At 34.6% G+C, this 18,077-nt stretch overlaps 1 long non-coding RNA gene across 1 annotated transcript in view; it reads right to left on the bottom strand.

The window, feature by feature from the left end:
• Positions 1–36: 36 nt before the first annotated feature.
• The window catches only part of LOC120774763, a 69,113-nt gene continuing 51,072 nt past the window's right edge, over positions 37–18,077 (bottom strand). Inside the window, exon 2 of the long non-coding RNA XR_005705265.1 lies at positions 37–468. This is a non-coding gene — a long non-coding RNA (uncharacterized LOC120774763). The remainder of the gene's footprint in view (positions 469–18,077) is intronic.

Genomic DNA, 18,077 nt, shown 5'->3' with positions numbered 1-18,077 from the left:
ATTTTTGTTTTTTTTTATAATTATAATTTTTTTTAATATTTCTTTTGTAATTTGTTTGTATTTACTTTTTTTTACTTCGCTGGTTGTGATTTCTCTTACATTAACGCTTTGACATGTCTTTCATAGCTCGTAAAATGCCGTCTGCACTGTCTTAGTGTGACATCTAGTTGTTGTTATTGTTGTTTCTTCAGAATTTTTTGTTGTCGGTTTAACACTTACGTATAAAATGTTGAAGCTCTGCTTCAGCTCATATCTCATATCTCTTGCTATTTGCAGTTTTTGCAATTGCTTTTGTTCGCATTTTCTCATTCGTGAGGAATGTGAAATCTCTTGTTGGATAGTTTTACACTTTTTTCTATTTTTTACTTTTATTGACATTCGTTGATTGCCATTGTGCATCGAAGCCATATTGTACGAATCAGGTTTTTTGGGAGATTTACTACTAAGAGCGCGCTGCTGGCTCGTGATCTGTAAGAGATAAAGAAATACCGATTATTATTAGAAGCTTTTGGAGAGAGTTTCTTTTGTAATAAACAGTTTTTTTATAAACTACTTTCTGATAATTTTACTATACATTTTTATACTCTCGCAACAATGTTGCTAAGGAGAGTATTATAGTTTTGTTCACATAACGGTTGTTTGTAAGTCCTAAAACTAAAAGAGTCAGATATAGGGTTATATATACCAAAGTGATCAGGGTGACGAGTAGAGTCGAAATCCGGATGTCTGTCTGTTTGTCCGTCCGTCTGTCCGTCCGTCCGTCCGTGCAAGCTGTAACTTGAGTAAAAATTGAGATATCATGATGAAACTTGGTACACGTATTGGCTCCATAAGAAGGTTAGGTTCGAAGATGGGCAAAATCGGCCCACTGCCACGCCCACAAAATGGCGGAAACCGAAAACCTATAAAGTGTCATAACTAAGCCATAAATAAAGATATTAAAGTGAAGTCTGGCACAAGGGATCGCATTTGGGTGGGGCATATTTGGACGTAATTTTTTTGGAAAAGTGGTCGTGGCCCCGCCCCCTACTAAGTTTTTTGTACGTATCTCGGAAACTACTATAGCTATGTCAACCAAACTCTACAGAGTCGTTTTCTTCAGGCATTTCCATATACAGTTCAAAAATGGAAGAAATCGGATAATAACCACGCCCACCTCCCATACAAAGGTTATGTTGAAAATCACTAAAAGTGCGTTAACGGACTAACAAAAAACGTCAGAAACACTAAATTTTATGGAAGAAATTGCAGAAGGAAGCTGCACCCAGGCTTTTTTTAAATATTGAAAATGGGCGTGGCCTCGCCCACTTATGGACCAAAAACCATATCTCAGGAGCTACTAGACCGATTTCAATGAAATTCGGTATATAATGTTTTCTTAACACCCTGATGACATGTACGAAATATAGGTGAAATCGGTTCAAAACCACGCCTTCATACAATATAACGCTATTTTGAATTCCATCTGTTGCCTTCTCTGTATAATATATAGTACATTAGGAACCAATGATGATAGCGGAATAAAACTTTACACAAATACGGTATTTGAAAAATATGTAAATGACGGATAATGAAATCTCGATTATCACTTTACCATGCGAGAGTATAAAATGTTCGGTAACACCCGAACTTAGCCCTTCCTTACTTGTTTATATTTATTTTTATTTAATTTGAAGAGGTGACAAAATTCATTTAGAAATAATTTCGTTGAATTAAGCGACCTTGAAGTAATGGGGGAAAAGAAATGTGCCCTTAAAGTTAAATAAAATAAAATTAAATTAAATTTAATAAAATAAAATAGCGGCAACTAAAAAAAGTCGATCTTTCAACCCTTTTTTTTAACTTTTTAAATTTTTTTTTGAAGTAAATCGGGTGATTGGAACTTCAGATATTGTGGCAACTGTATCGAAAAAAATTGTTTCATGAAAAATTCCAAGTTCCACGACACTAAAACGGCTATAAATTCGGAAACAATTTGAATTTTGAAAAATCTTTTTGAGGAGATATTTTTGAATTTCTAAAGTATCCGTATTATCGAATTTTGAAAAAATTACTTAATTTTTTATATATGCATTTTATATATGGATATTTAAGTTATACATATATAGTAGAATATCATTTCTAACAAAGAATTTTTCATTTCAATATTTTTTTTTAATTTTATAGTATAAGAAAATTACTAACGATTGCTAATTGAAATAATTATAACAAGAATTTCTCATTTCAATATTTTTGAAAAATTATTTTATAATTACTAAGGACTGCTAATTGAAATAATTATAACATACCTCAAAAGCTCAATATTTGTTAAAATCTTACAAAAGAATATTGCACCACTGCGTGAATTTGCAACAACAGTTTACTTTCACATATGTACTTTACGTATTTACACTTTTCAAATAGCATTCACAGATTACTCATACGCAGTGTAGGTTGCAATGAAATTTCAATTAATATGACGTTTTTATATTGCCACTTAAAGCTTAGCATTTTAGTATACACTTGTTTATTGAATCCACTTAGTCGTCCATAGAGTACATCGATTACTCATACGCCATGACGTCAGAGATATTTTGAAGTCATAAGCAGGTGTGTTTGCTACTACTCACGACTAATTGGGAATTAAATGAATGCTAATTGCAAATATAATGTATTTTTAAATATTTAATATAATATAAAGTAAAATGATACTTAATGGGATTTTAATATAAAAGGAAAATTATATAGAAAAACGTAATGCTGAATTTTTTTGTAATTTAGGTTTATGTAATCAATTAGAATCAATTTAAAAATTAAGTGATATTTATGAATTTATGGTTAGGCTAGGTTACGCTGGCTGGGTTTCATGCTACACATATATGTACGTACAAGTTCTTTCTAACGCCAGATGGAGGTTTCTTAACAATGCGAGCTAAAGTTTATAAATTTGTTAAAATATAGAACTGCAACTAAAAGAGTTTAAACGGAGCAGGAAATGGAATATCAATAATCTCATAGTAAGCTACACGCGTTCTAGATATCGCAAATATTTTTGCATTTGTGAAAGATAACGCAGATAAACGTGATTAAAGTCGCAATAGCCTCATACTTTATTATGTGATTGTTCAGATATAAATAAAACAAAGTAAGGTAGCGAAGTTTTTCGAATGGAATCAAGAATTTGAGAGCTGTTTAAAACATTGGTAGTCGAAAAAGTATTTTCTTATTTTTTCAATAGATTTCGTTGCTGTCGCATATTTCCAGTGCCACCAATTACATTGACAGTGTTGAAAAGGTGACATCTTAAGCTTCATTTAAGCTTCAATAATAAAAAATTAAATTCGGGAACGTTGAAAAAAAGTAACAGCTGTTCAAAAATAAGTGAAAATAATGAAGAAATTCGCTATATTTTGAAATTTTTGTATAAAAAAAGGAAGAATGCCACGCAAGCCACCAATAAAATTTGTGAAGTTTATGGAGACGATTCTGTATCAATTCATGTAGCAAAACAATGGTTGCTCGCTTCCGTTCTGGAAATTTCGAAATTTCGATTTACACTGATGAAATAATGTCTCTGCGGAAAAATGAAAAAAAATTTTGGACCAAAATGGTACATATTTGTTTATTTATTTATTATTATAAATATAAAAAAATAAGTTGAAGTTTGATTAGAAATACGAAAAAACTTTTTCGACTACCAATATTTTGAAATACATACATATGCACTAAACGTTTATTATACACTTAAACTTTCAAATATGTGTTTTCAAAACATTTCGTAGAAAATTCCAGCGCTTCAATATCTGATCGAAATCGACAGAATTTGCTTGATAAGTATCAGCATTAAAAATATAAAATGTGAGCCTGAGATATTTAATAATACCATCTGATCAAATTTGACCCGGACTGACAAAAAAAACCTACATTTTCAGCTATTTTGATTCAATTCTTAATAAACGTAACGTGCCAACGCCTAATCAAGTTTTTCATACATTTGTTATAGTCCTTGGCTGAACCTTTATGGCATGTCTTTTAATGCCTTCAATCATGACGCGTTTATCGAAACCGATTTTTCAGTTTCGAAGACAGAAAAGGCCGCAAAGAGCAAAATCTGGTAAAGGCGTTGGCTGAGCCATGACTCTGAGTTCATGTTTGGGCAGAAATTCGGACAAAATCATGCTTTTGCCCACAAAACCGGTCGTTTACGATGAATTGCTGCAGCTAGATGTCTAAAAGTGGCCATATAGTATTCCCCTTTGATCATCAAATTCTGCCAAAATAATTCATGATGATCACACCATGGCTATAAAATAAAAGAACCTTGATTTTTGACCAACTTCGACATTGTTTTTTAAATTTCTTAAACCAGTTTCCTCACCAATAATAACACAGTACAACAGCTAATCTGGGGGGTGAGAAATTCCTCACCTCCCAGACAATAAGCCCAAAAATGTTCCACAGTGTAATGAGTATTGACTACGTAATATTTCTTCTAAGGCACAAATCATGAGGTAAACCCTCAAATGTTATGAGATGGTATTCATCTTATTTTTATTTTACTAGTAAAAACTTGTAAATAAGCACGATTTAACAAAAGCAGCATGTTGAGCTCCCGTATAAATGACTATACAAAATATATTTTGACATAAATTAATGCATTGCTGATATACATGCTATAAAAAATTAACAATCATTGTACTAAATGCAATATTTATAGCATGATAGTGCAGAAAATTGGCAGGCGAAATTAATAACACATATTAACAGAGGGTCTACCGTAGAAGCGAGAGCAGAAGGAGAGAAAAGTAAAATGAAAAAACAAAAATAAAAAAAAAACATGAATGAAACAAATACTTTCTGAAAATATTTCGCGTCTAACACGCTTTCAAATACTGGCTGATTAAGTACGCTTGCGACAGGGTTTGGCCGGTAAGCAGCGAGTGACAGGAGGCAGCCAGACAGGCCATAAATTAGACAACGCTGCAGGTCGGCACATATTGTTAGCTATCTAAGAGTGTGGAATAAAATGGCCAATTGTCAAAACAAGCTGAAATATAAAAATAATAAAGCCAAAAATACACCGAAAAAAGAATGCGAACATATTTATATATGTGTGTGTAAATATGTCAATATTTATGTTTACAAAGCAGAAGCGATAACCAACGTGATATCTGCAGCACTTCTGACGTCTATTGTAATAAAGTTATGACACAGCATAAGAAAATGGCCGAAAAGCTACAAAGTGAAAATAGCAAAAAACATTGGGTTAACGGTTAAATTGTCATGAAATGGCTAACTCAAGTTCAAGCATGCGAATAAAGCGGTTAAAGGCTACGAAAAAGAAATAAATGTGGAGCGCATATTGGAAAAGCGTAAAAGGGTAAGTAAATGAAGTGAAGGTCACTAGCACAATGCGTGGAAAATTAAGTGAAGTGTGGTGAATTGTATTATTATCATTTATGTATTACTGCACCTTCTTTACTCTTTATGAAGTTAGGCCATTCAGCAGCTTATTTCATTAAGACAACTGGTCCTTTTTTCTCTTTGTTGGATCTTTATGCCATGCAATTTGTTAGCAGCTAATTTAAACCTCAGTTTTCGCAACGACCTTAAAATTAATGAGTATGAATGAAGGCAGTCTAATCAAAAATTAATTTATGGAGTTCTTGAAGTATTGTGACATTAAAAATTTAACAATCATTCATTCTTTAACTATACTTGTAGCAGTCAAAGGTAACGTATACGCCATGTAGGCTAGAACTTAAACTTCAAACGATAGCTTTTTACAGTTCTTACAGTTTCTTATTGTTTCAATTTTGTTGAGAATAAAGTCATAGATTACTCATACGCCATGGCGTCAGTTTTATTTTGAAATAATATAGTAGATGTTTTTATAAATTCTAAATGTGTGCATATTACTTAACTTGTTAACAAGATATCGGGTCCACATATATTCTCTATAAAATTCTTGTCGTTTGCAAAGTTAAGGCGTAATTTGATTAAACTACTCAACAAATCTGAAGAAAAAATTTGTGACTAAGAAATTTGTGGGGTATTTGAGGTGTCTTGATTATGAATTTGAGTTCAAATATTTTCCAACACGTACAGCTATTTTTTTTAATTAAGTAAATGTTGATGCTTTGACCCCTTCAACAAGGGGAACAGCATCTAACATAACAGTCGCAAAATGACTGTAAACTAGTTGTTATAATCGTATTCCATTGTTCCCATATTCCCAACATACGTTGAAAACCTAGGTAGGTAGGTAGGTAGGAGTGCAGCCCTATCGGGCTCAATTAGCACTTGATGTGCCATTTTGATACACTATTCGTAGAACCTTTTGTATCTGCTATTACGTTTCACTTTCTCTCTCAAACCATTTTGAGGTTTCGATGAAACTATGTACTTATGTCCGATATGCTTTTGGTGGAAATCCATTCAAGGTTTGGTGCTTGGTGGATTCCGAGTGTTTTGTGTCGGATCTGTGCTAGAGCTGGGCATTCGCTGAGAAAGTGAAAGATTGTTTCCTTGTTCCCTGTTACTCCGCAGCCACGGCAGATGTCGTTGTAGGGCATACCCATTTTGGACGCATGTTCCCCAAATGGCCAGTGCCCTGTTGTAGTAGCTGTTATTCTGTAAATAGTTTTTCTTGGCCTATTTAATAAGTCATTGGTTCTTTTACTGCCATATGTTGGCCATAATTGTTTAGTTATTACGCATTTTTTAATGTTTTTCCACCTGTTGTTTGCAATTTGTTGGAATTGCCTATTGATCTCTCCTTTTATCGATCCTAGCGGGCTTGGTATTAGCTTCGCTTCGGATTCATTGAGGAAAGCTCCTGCCTTTGCCAACTCGTCTGCTTTTTCGTTACCGAAAATGTTCCTGTAGCCGGGAACCCAGATCAAGTTTAGTTGGAGCTTGTCTTTTATTGAGCTTAGTGCTCTCTTGCAGTTGTGGACTATACTGGAATTTGTCACAGGAGGGCCGCCTGGCTATCCGTAAATATAGTTGCTTTATGTATATTCCTGTGGTTTTCTAATAGAACTTCGCAGGCTTTTTCTATGCCTAGTAATTCTGCTTGGAAGATGCTAGCCGAGTTCGGTAGACGTATAGAGAGAGATATGCCTAGATCAGCGGAGAATATCCCCGTGCCTACTCCGCAGTCCATTTTGGACCCGTCGGTATAGGCTGAGATGGTATCTTCCTCTACTATTGAACCTCTTCTCCATTCTCGTCTAGATGGTATCCTCACCTGGAAGTGTCTATTGAAATCCAGCTTTGGGAGAATCTAGTCTGATTTGTTAGTGGTGAGCTTGTTTAGAATTACACTGTGTCCGTAGTTCTGCTGATTCCAACCTCCCAATTCTTTTATTCTTAACGCCGCAATAGCTGCTGTTTTGTGAATAAAAATGTTCATTGGTAGTTGATGCAGGATCACATTGAGCGCATCAGTCGGACATGACCTGATTGCACCCGTAACACCCCTGATTATACTTGGTTTAAGGCCCCAATTCCTGTTGACGATTTTCTTACAAGTATAGTAGGCCATGTAAGCTTATTATTTGTTGAAAACCTATTATCCTTTGGTTTTTTTTCAGTATATGACGTTCATTTGAAGTTAAAACAACATTTTTTTTCACTCACTTTTTTCTCAGCCGAATGTCAATGTATTTTGGTGGAAGTTTATAGTGAACATGATCTAGCTACGCGAACGTGCAAAAAATGATTTGTACGATTTAAAAGTGGTAATTTTGGCTTGAAAGAAGACGAAGAACTTCCTGGGCATCTAAAAAAGTTGGAAGATGAGGAACTGGAAGCATTGTCTTTTGAAACCGTAGCAAAAGAAGTGCTCGTTGGATCTTTTGGAATCATCCATGCAGCCATTTCAAATTGCTTAAAACCAACCAACATTTAAAAGCAATGAAATTGGCTGACATATGAATTGAAGCAAAGAGGCATTGAGAGACGATTTTGCATCGCAGAAATGCTGTTTGAACACTACTAAAATATATGTTTTTTTCCATCAAATTATGACTGGTGATGAAAAATGGATACATTATGACAACTTTAAATGCAAAAATGCATACGTGAAACCTGACCAACTAGCCAACTCAACGTCAAACCATATATCCATGACACCAAGGTAATGACCTATATTTTGTAGGATCAGAATGCGAAGCAGTATTATGAGCTTCTAAAACAATTAAAAGGAATACTACCGAAAACAACTCTTAACATTGGAGTGGGCGATTGCCGACAAATTACCGAAATTCGAGACTAGACACCAGGCAATAATTTCCATCATGATAACGTTCGACCTCCTGTTGTAGGACTGTTTAAAAACGATTTGGAAAGGTTGGAAAGTTTAGCCACATCCACCAGAGTTTGATCCAGACTTTGCGCTTTTGGACTACTTTTTCGTTCAGTCGATGCAGAACGGCCTAATAGGAATATGACTCACGCCAAAACCGGGCGTTAAAAATTGGCTTAATTCATTCTTATGCCCGGTTTCACAGTCCATACATAAGTTGTGCCTAAATAAAATCTTAGCTAAGTATTGTTGCAAACTGAGTGGTCGTTTGCGTTTCACAGTCAATGCTCAATTTCTATAAAATTTTATTATGGCATATGGCAACGTTATGAGCAACATATGTTTTAGAAATGTCATCCATAAAAATATGTTTGAAATATTTAAATTATAACAGACAATACATAAATTTGCGAGGAAAGTTATATCGAAAATGGATGAGAATAACAAAAGAACCCCGAATTTCACCGCTAGCGAGTCGGAGCACCTATTGGAGCTGGTGGAAATCCCAATCCGATTCCATATTTTTTCACAAAAAATAATTTCTTATTTCTCATTATTCTTCATTTGACAAATATCTGAAAATTTAAGACTATTCAAAACAAAAATCAACTGTTACTTAAGCACTGCTTAAGTTTCCCATTTTCAGTACTTAAGCATAACTTAAGTATATACTGTGAAACCGGGCATTAGAGTAGTTCTTTTGGGATGAATTCCACAAATTGCCAGAAAGGTGAAAAAATGGTATATATTCAGACAAGCAATACTTTGAATTTTTGCTTTTGATTTTTTACTAAACATTGAACTCATGAAAAAACCAGGAATATAGTTAGAGACCCATACTAAACTCATAACTTCAGTAATATAGTTCGAAGTCATAAAAACACCACTTATAAATATAAATTAATGAAGTCGAAAGTCAAAACCAAATCAAAATAACAATCCCTTTTAAAACTCAATCTTATCCACGCTCAGATTTAACTAAGTAATTTAGCATTTAAAGACTGCAAACTGCTTTTAGTTATATCAGCAGCACATTAGTCCTTAGCTGCAGAAACAAACATTACTTTTCTTTCATGATTCACAAAAATTAATTTAGCAATCCTAACAAATACATACCTCCTTAAGCACTACTAATTATTTTCTGTTTTTCTAAGAAATGTGAAGCTACTTAAACGAAATTAAAATTCTTGAACTTCACTTCGCAGCGCTATCTGCTAACAAGTTTCTCCTTTCGCTGGCGTTGTCAATCTACATAACCCTATTATTAATAGAAGGCGCTCGTTCGGCTGCACGCACATTAATCATACAACGCCGAGTTGAGCAGTCTTAAGAAGAAAAATAAGAAAAAAAGGAAGAAAACACAAAAAAAAGATTAAATTCGGTTGCACAGAAGCAAAAACACACTTCATAGATAGAAAAGTTTTCCATAGAAAATCTTGATTTCGACTGGACAGTTTATATGTCATTTACCATATGTGCTACAGTGGTCCGATCTGATCGTTTTTTTCGGAGATTGTAGTGTTACCTTAGACAATAAGCAGTCATGATCGTTCAGTTTATATGGCAGATTATACTACAGACGGGCAGGGCTAAATCGACTTAGCTGGTCATGCTGATCATTTATATATACTCGTATATAATTTATACGATTACCAATATTTCTTTGCAAATTTTACAAATTTTGTAGAAAACTTTATATACCCTGTTCAGGGTATAAAAATAAAAAACTAAAAAGGTTCGGACAAGCATTTTGACCTGCCGCACAACACGTTTGTTCTTGCTCTGGGCTAATTCTTTCATTATTTATGTTCTTTTTTCTGTTTTTGCTTCCTCCCTACGCCAGCATAACTAGTAACTAGCAGACAGCGCTTGCCTGTCCGACACTGCGAGTGTCTTTTTGTAAAATAAATGGGAATTTATGACACACTCTACTAGTACTATTATTTTATGCCACCCGACAGTTGAAAGAGCTGCGTGAATTTGCGACGTTGACAAGTGACCTTGAGGCGGGCGTGGCGCAAGGGAGGGGCAACAAGTAAAGCGAGAGAGCAAAGGCATATTAGTTCAGTTAAGTGCTAAGTGTATAAGTAGATATGTAAATACATATATAGGTATATGAATGTACTTGATAGTATGAGGGGTGGAGTTAATGTTTCGGTAGGCGTACGTCGAGGCGTTATCCGTTTATACATAAATGGACACACTTATATATAAAAAATATAAGTGGCATTAAAGCTGTTTTAAGAGAAACTGAAACCATTTACTACTAATATTTATATCCAAAATAAATCCTAATACAAGAATGGTGTTCAAATTTACTACAAAAATACTTATTTGTAATAAAGTCACTGAGGAACTACTTGTATGTATGTTGGAAAAAGCTTGAAAAAATAAAAGCCACTTCGACGCGTCATTTCTTTTGTTGAGGTTAATAAAATTTACTTCCTTCACCTTATTCAGTGGAAGTCAGTAAAAGTCTATCGTTTTCCTCTTATTTTTGCATTTTTCAATGCCTTCATCAAGTTTTTTTGAGTTAAGTAACCTTATGAGATTTTTAGAAATTAAAAGCGACATCTGTCTTATGTTCAGCTTAATTATGTTTACCCTTTGAAGCCTTTTTACTAATGGAGTTATAGTTAGTTCGTATTTATGTATATATCAGGTTAGATGGGTTAATCTGAGCTCGTCATCAAATATTGATTTTTATCTGAGGAACTTTTTAATTTTTGAATTTCTCTTTTCATCTAAAAGAGTAGCAGGCTAGAAGTCCAAGGAGTAGGAGAACTGATATTTTCATAGATATAAATTAGCTCCGGATCACGTTATCTATTTCTTCAGGAGAGAATATAAGTTTCAGATGTGGAAATCATAGGTTGATTAAAGAAGCATAGTCCTAAAAGTGTTACTTAGGAGTTTTGAGCAATTAATGTTGCTGTTGTTGCAAGAAAAAATGAACCAGATGTGTAATAAGGCTATTTAGCTATCGTTTACGCAGAAGTTGAGCCGCTAATGCTTAGATAATGCTTTCAAATTCGAAAGAGTATTTAAAAAGCACCGGAAATTGTGGCAGAAAGGTTATTTTTTCGATCAGAACAAGTTTTGCGTCTTTGAATTCAAGGAGCTTAGGATTTTATAGCAAAAAATGTGCACAGAAGTCATTAACGAAAACTTGATTCATACTGTGAAGCATGGTGGTGTTGAAGTAATGATATGAGGGTACATGGCTAGTAATTTTGAGGGCCGAATGAAGTTTATAGAGTCCACCATGGAAAAATATGCATACCTTAATGTCTAGAAAATCAATTTGGAGCGAAGAGTGGGAAATTTAGGTTTAGAAAATGACTACTATTTTCAACTGTATGTAGTATACGGTAGACATAGCTAAGCTTTAGTTATTCTACAACGTCCCCAATCAGCTTCGTATACCATCAGATTCGCTAGATTTGAATGCTAAATTGCAGCTATGTGATTCACTGGATGGTAAAATCTGCCAACGCACAATTACATTAAAGGATATGCTCAAGGAAGGGATGCAGAAAAAATGCGTTCAAATACGTTAAATAAAAATCTATAAACTTGTCAATTTTATGCCAAAACCCCTAACATAAGTATTTGAACGTTGGGGCGTCAGTCATCCTATTAAATTTAAGGAAGAATCCAGAGGAGGAATATCTTTTTTCTTATAATGTACCTCTTATGCAAACTTTTTATAATGGATTTTCTGGTCGCCTGTATGTTCTGTTTTGCTTTGTTATTACCGAAAATTTAACCTCCTTCATTTTCGTACAACTACATATATAAGATCGTTTAATAAATATAAAAGAAATTGAATTTAATTAAACAAATTATTTTTTTGGTACCATATATACAGACTTTTTTCGCCTAGCGTAACAGGTCAATTGAAAAGTCCCCGGCCTACCATAGTAAAACGTATTTGTTTGGCAAAGTCAATTTTCATTTTTGATTCGACATACTCTCCTTTCTTCAAAATAGGCTTCTATTTTAGCGATCCCTCTTCATTCTTATTTCTTCCCAACGAGCATTCTTTAGTAAATAAAAATTATACCAAAATTCATACGCCATAACCTTTCCAGCCGATTGTTGTGTTTATCCACGGTTTGGTCTGGTTTTATTGTGTGCAGTCCAATCGGATGACTATAGATTGAACTTCGTATTGAAATAATGGTACCATGTTTCATCCATTGTCACATATTGACGCAAGTACTCGAGTTTATTATACTTGAACATCCCAAAACGCTGCTTCGAATCATCAACTCGTCGTTGTTTGTGGTAAAAAGTGAGCTCGCGCGGCACCCAATATGCACAGAGCTTTCTCATACCCAAATATTCGTGACCGATGCAATGTACATACTCAGTTGATATCTTTAGAGTGCTTGTTATGTCAAACCTCTTCACTTTACGGACAAATACAAATATTTTGGGGACTTTTTTGTTGTTTTCGTCGGTAACAACCTCTTTTGGGGGTCCACTGCTCACTTCACCACTTCTAAACCTAACATACCAATCCTTGATGGTTGATTTTCCTGGGGCAGTATCCGGAAACTCGCCATCAAGCCAAGTTTTTGCCTCAGCTGTATTTTTCCACTTCAAAAAGCAATATTTTATCACTCGTGAAATTCCTTTTATCTATTTTTTCATAATAACAATAGTTGTTTCACTCAAAATGATATAATTCACAAACTAATGATCCGACAATTGTTAAATTTATGCACCCGCTTTTTGAAGGTTAGGGCTAACGAAAAATCAAACAGATTTCATTATAGTAGCCCCATCTATGTGTCAGGCCGGGAACTCTTCAATTGATATGTTATTTTCATGAAATTCGGCATGGAATATTCTCTAAGGTAATGGTGCAACATAATCTCCGAAAAAATTGTTCACATGGAATCACTACAGTCCTTGTAGAATTATTTGCGTATGTATGTATATATGTACATTGATTCCAATTCTAGTATATTCGTAAGACGAGCACAGAGTGTGAACAGTCACGCGGCAAAAGTGAATAAATCAATTTGTTTGTTGACATAAATTAAGGTCAATCTGTTAAATGTTTGTTGATGTCAAGAAATTTTTAGAATTCAATAATTGTCATTGTGTTTGTAGCTTTTATGTAAATTAAATTATTAGCATTATAAATTGTTAAATTGATGTATTCAATTAACAATATGGAGAAATTACTTCAAAAGCAAGCCAAAAAATTTATTTAAACATGATTTCACTTATGCAAAGAATATTTAAACTAAAAATTTCAACTACTGTTTTATGCTTTAAATTTCAGAATTTCCCCGATCTCAAATAGCACTTAAACTCTTACTTTTCTAATTATTTATGACAGTTTCTTGAGAAAAAACCAGCAAAGAGAATTTAATAACCAATTTTTTTATTGTTTCATCTCAACACTTCCAAGTAGTTTAGGTAAATCTACACTTATGTGTTAGAGTGATTCATTAGCTTTAATTTGCGCATTTTATCGCATTTTGCAAAATAAATTATTATTGGAATTAAGTTCTCGGAAATTTCACATGCACACGCCGGTTATGTGCAGTACTGTCTGGAAAAATTTCTTTAGAAAACTAAAACATATTTTACATAATGCACTCTGGGGCATCGGTCTACACGAGCTTGAAGGCATGCCTAACACATGCTTGCAATAGAAGTTAAGTAGCTTGGCAATTTGCTTTAAGTATTGCCACAGGGGGGTCAATTATTAAGCTCTGCGATTACACTTTATTATTTACTGGTTTATTGTATGCTCCGGAAGGCGTATAAACCGTCAGCCTTACAGTCTGTTAAAAATAAGTAAATATAAGGGGAATAGTGTAGGGGTAAGACAATCGATTCAGATTAGATATCATTGTTAGTAGGAAGCGATTGCGAGTTGTTTAAAATAATTAAATTAACATCAGTTATTATTTTTTACATTTTAAGAGTATTTATTACAAAAAAACTAGTTAGGATTAAATCAAAATTTTCTATTTGGGATACCTATAATTATTTTCGCCCTTTCCCACGTAGTTATGTCAAAAAAATCTTGAAGTGAAAGAAAAAATATGATTTTACGATTTAATTCCATAAAAAGAAACCCTACTTTCTCCATTCGATTAAGCTATTTGCTTGTTCGATTCGCCGGTGTACTGGTATTGGCGAATACCAATACATTAACATAAATTAAAATATTTTTATTGATACAAAAGCTTATACTTTTTTGTATCCATAATAATTGCATATTTGAATATTCTTGGCTTTCCCATGTGAAAGTCGAGAAAACTTGCTTCATGCGAGTCGTCCAACAACCTCTGTTAACGACGTCAACAGATGTTAAGTTAATGAAGCAGTCATTGAAAATCGCGGGGACAATATAAGAAGATGATCCAACACCTCTTATGGATAGATATCTTAATAGAATTTGATTACTGTTTTGGGTATGAAGCATATCAATGCTATACTTGTATCAAAGACTTGAATCTTTTCCAAAAATGGCAAAGAGCAGAAACCACAAAAGACATTTTGATTATCCTGGTGATTCACCGTGAATTCGTTTCTAAGTGTAGAAGAAGACACGTACCATTTTCAGTAGTATATGTGGAGCAATTCATTTTAAACGACCAGATTTGAGGGCAGAAAATTCAAGAAGTTTTCATCACGATAAAATGCCGTTGTATTTTAGCATGGTTGTGACTTAGTTTTCTGCCAAACTCGAAACGAGAATCAAGGCTCAGCTACTGTATTGGCCAAATTTGACTCAGAAGCGGCTGAAGGCTATCCCAGCCGAGGCTTATGAGGTCGTAAATCTAATTCCCTTGGGGCAGTTAAGACCAAATTGTCATACAATTAGATTTTCTCAAATTAATGAGTCTCTAAAATGTATAAAGATATTATAAGGGGTAATCTTTTGCCATTATGCCTTACCGAATTTATCGGATGACGACAAACGTTGTTTTGTTAATAGTTTTTTTTTCAATATAATGACGAATACGTGCCGCTAATCTGAACTGCAGGGGTACTATCGACTCTAAAAGTACAAAGCCACTGGGGTACGCAGATGATATTGGCATCCTAGGCCTTAATAGCAGAGTCGTCAGAGCAGCCTTTTTCAAGCTAGAAAGATAACCAACCTTATGATGTGATGAACGAAGGCAAGCAAAAGGACCGGATTCCCACACATACAAATATTTCTTTTGTCTTGGGACCTACGTCAATGTTGGCAACTATATATTTGAAAAAGTTAATATCTCGGAACTATCAAAAATTTCCACCCATAATCTAAGTCTGGAGATCAGAATAATTCTTCATAAGCAATTGAAAGCAGATCCTTCTCTGGACGAACAACAATTAGGCTCCAGAAGTCTCTCATTATTCCCGTCCTTTTATATGGCGTAGAAACATGGACTCGAGATTAGAAAGCACTTGGAGCATTCCAGAGAACTGTTCTTCGCAAGTTCTTTGGAGCCGTCCGCGTTAGTGATGAATATCGAAAAAGAGGAAAGTACAATCTATATGGGCGGCACATACAAATTCAACGAATGCGCTGGTTAGACCATGTCGTTTACAAAAAAGATGATGCTCTAGCAAAAAGCTCTTTCAACTAGCAACTCGTTGGTGGACAACGTAAGAAAGTGAACTCACGCATTCGATGGAAGGACCAAGTGCATAGCGATCTGTTTGCCCTTGGTATATAAGTATAGCTGGCTTGACCTCGGAAAGGATGGAGGCAGCTGACGAAGTTTCAAGTTTTTGGGCAAAACCGCTTCAAATAACTGTTCAAATTTTTAGAAGTCAAGAATATATTCAATATATTCTCTCTTTCCCTAACTCTCAGTCGCTTAAATTTCATTTGAGTCTTCTGAAACTTTGCCTTTCCAAATATTTGTCAACGAAATTCACTTTCGACTAACGAAAAACACATTTTGCGTTGATTCAATTGGCTGCTAAAGGACATTTTTTGATTACTTTCGTATAAACAAACTCCTCTCTACTCGACTGTGGATACATACATAGATATATGCACAATGCGAAAAAACATCAGCGACGCAACTTTTTCTCTGGCACGTGCTTGCAATTTGTATCCTTTCACTGGTTGAATGAGATCGCGTGCTGTCACTGACAGCTTGTGACCCAGCATATACCCCAACTCACATATAAATATACATATATAAATGTATGTAAGTATGTTCCTAGAAGCCCGCTAAGAACACTCCTGCTAGTCGATGCGTCCTGCTGTTCAGGCGTGAATGCGAGTAAAGAAACTTGATTTGGGAGAAAAAAGCTCCACTGATATTGGAGGAATATTAGCTATATGCACTACTACATACATACATATGTATGTTAGGTCTAAATGGTGAGAGAGCTCTACGCATTGGTATGTAGTTGTGCAGCCGATAAATTGGCTGCTAGCCAAAGCGTTTTTGCCGAGTCACTGAAGTGTCTGCCATTGATGGCTAGTGGGTGTGTAGAGTGTTGACAAACATCATTTATTAGCACTTTGGGTATTGTGACACTACTGGTACTACTTATATCTGTTTCCACTAAAACTAAAAAATGTCTTACAAACATATGTACTTAGACGAAGTTTATACTTGAGTTCTGACATGCTCATTTTTTAAAGTTTATGTACAAAATTGTTTGACATGAAAAATCGTAACCTCACGCATTTGTTACTCGGCAAACTTTCGTGCAACATTGCCCCGAACCAATTGCTTGCGCGCTTGTAAAACTTTTATTTTTAATAAAATGCCGAATTTGAGGCACAGCAAGTGCACAAGTGAAAGTTTTGCATTCAACTCCACAAGCTGACGTGAATGCAGTTGCACTAAGAAGTGAGTGAAACTTACTAATAAATATTTTAAGAGAAACAGTTGCAATTTGAAGTTGAAATAAATCATATCAAATTTATTTACTCATTGAAAGGTTAAAAAATTCTGAAAAGATTTTCCCACAGATTAACCTTTTCTAGAATTTTTGATGCTCCACTTATTGGCATTCTATGCCTAAGTTCTGCTATCTTGTCAGTCAATTTACAACAACTTAGTACAGTTGAATTTAAAGCAAGACAGTAACTGCTTACAACATAAAAGTATTGTAACGTCCCTCCATTTCATTTAAGTCTGACTATGCTTGCAGTTGTTTGAAATTTCCGCTACTTTCTAATATTTTGAAAAATTAATTTTTGTTTTTGCTTTTTGTGATAGTATGTACCTTTTTAATTATAACTATAATTATGTACATAAAACCGATCACTCAAATATTTTCTATAACAAAACCATTGAATTGTCTTTAATTTTTTGTTTGTTTTTCCTATCAAAAGTTTGGCAGTCTGAAGTGGTCTCGCTATCAATCCAAAAAAAACCGAGACGGTTTTATTTACTAGAAGATATAAAATCTCGGTGGTACCGCTGCCGCGAATGTGAGACATCCATCTTCAACCGGCGGATACAATGAAATATCTAGGGGTCATCGTGGATAGGAAGCTTTCATGGAAGCCGAATATTAAATAGAGAGCAAACAGGGCATGGATTGCCTTAAACTGATGTAAAGGAACCATTGGCGAAAGGTGGGATCTCTCACCGAAAGTGGCCTTCTATGACACCATAGTCAATCCCATTATGTTCTGTAGGGCTCTAGAAAAGACTACACTTCCAAAGAAACTTGGGAGCGTTCAAAGGACGGCGCTCATCAGCATGTTTGGTGCACTAAAGTCCACTCCAAAAATGTCACTTAAAGCCATCTTGCATATAGTGCGCGTAGACATCCTCGGAAGGTGTATGGC

The sequence above is a fragment of the Bactrocera tryoni genome, chromosome 4, assembly GCF_016617805.1.
Source record: "Bactrocera tryoni isolate S06 chromosome 4, CSIRO_BtryS06_freeze2, whole genome shotgun sequence".
Lineage (NCBI taxonomy): Eukaryota > Metazoa > Arthropoda > Insecta > Diptera > Tephritidae > Bactrocera > Bactrocera tryoni.
This window is presented reverse-complemented; position numbering and strand designations above follow the sequence as displayed.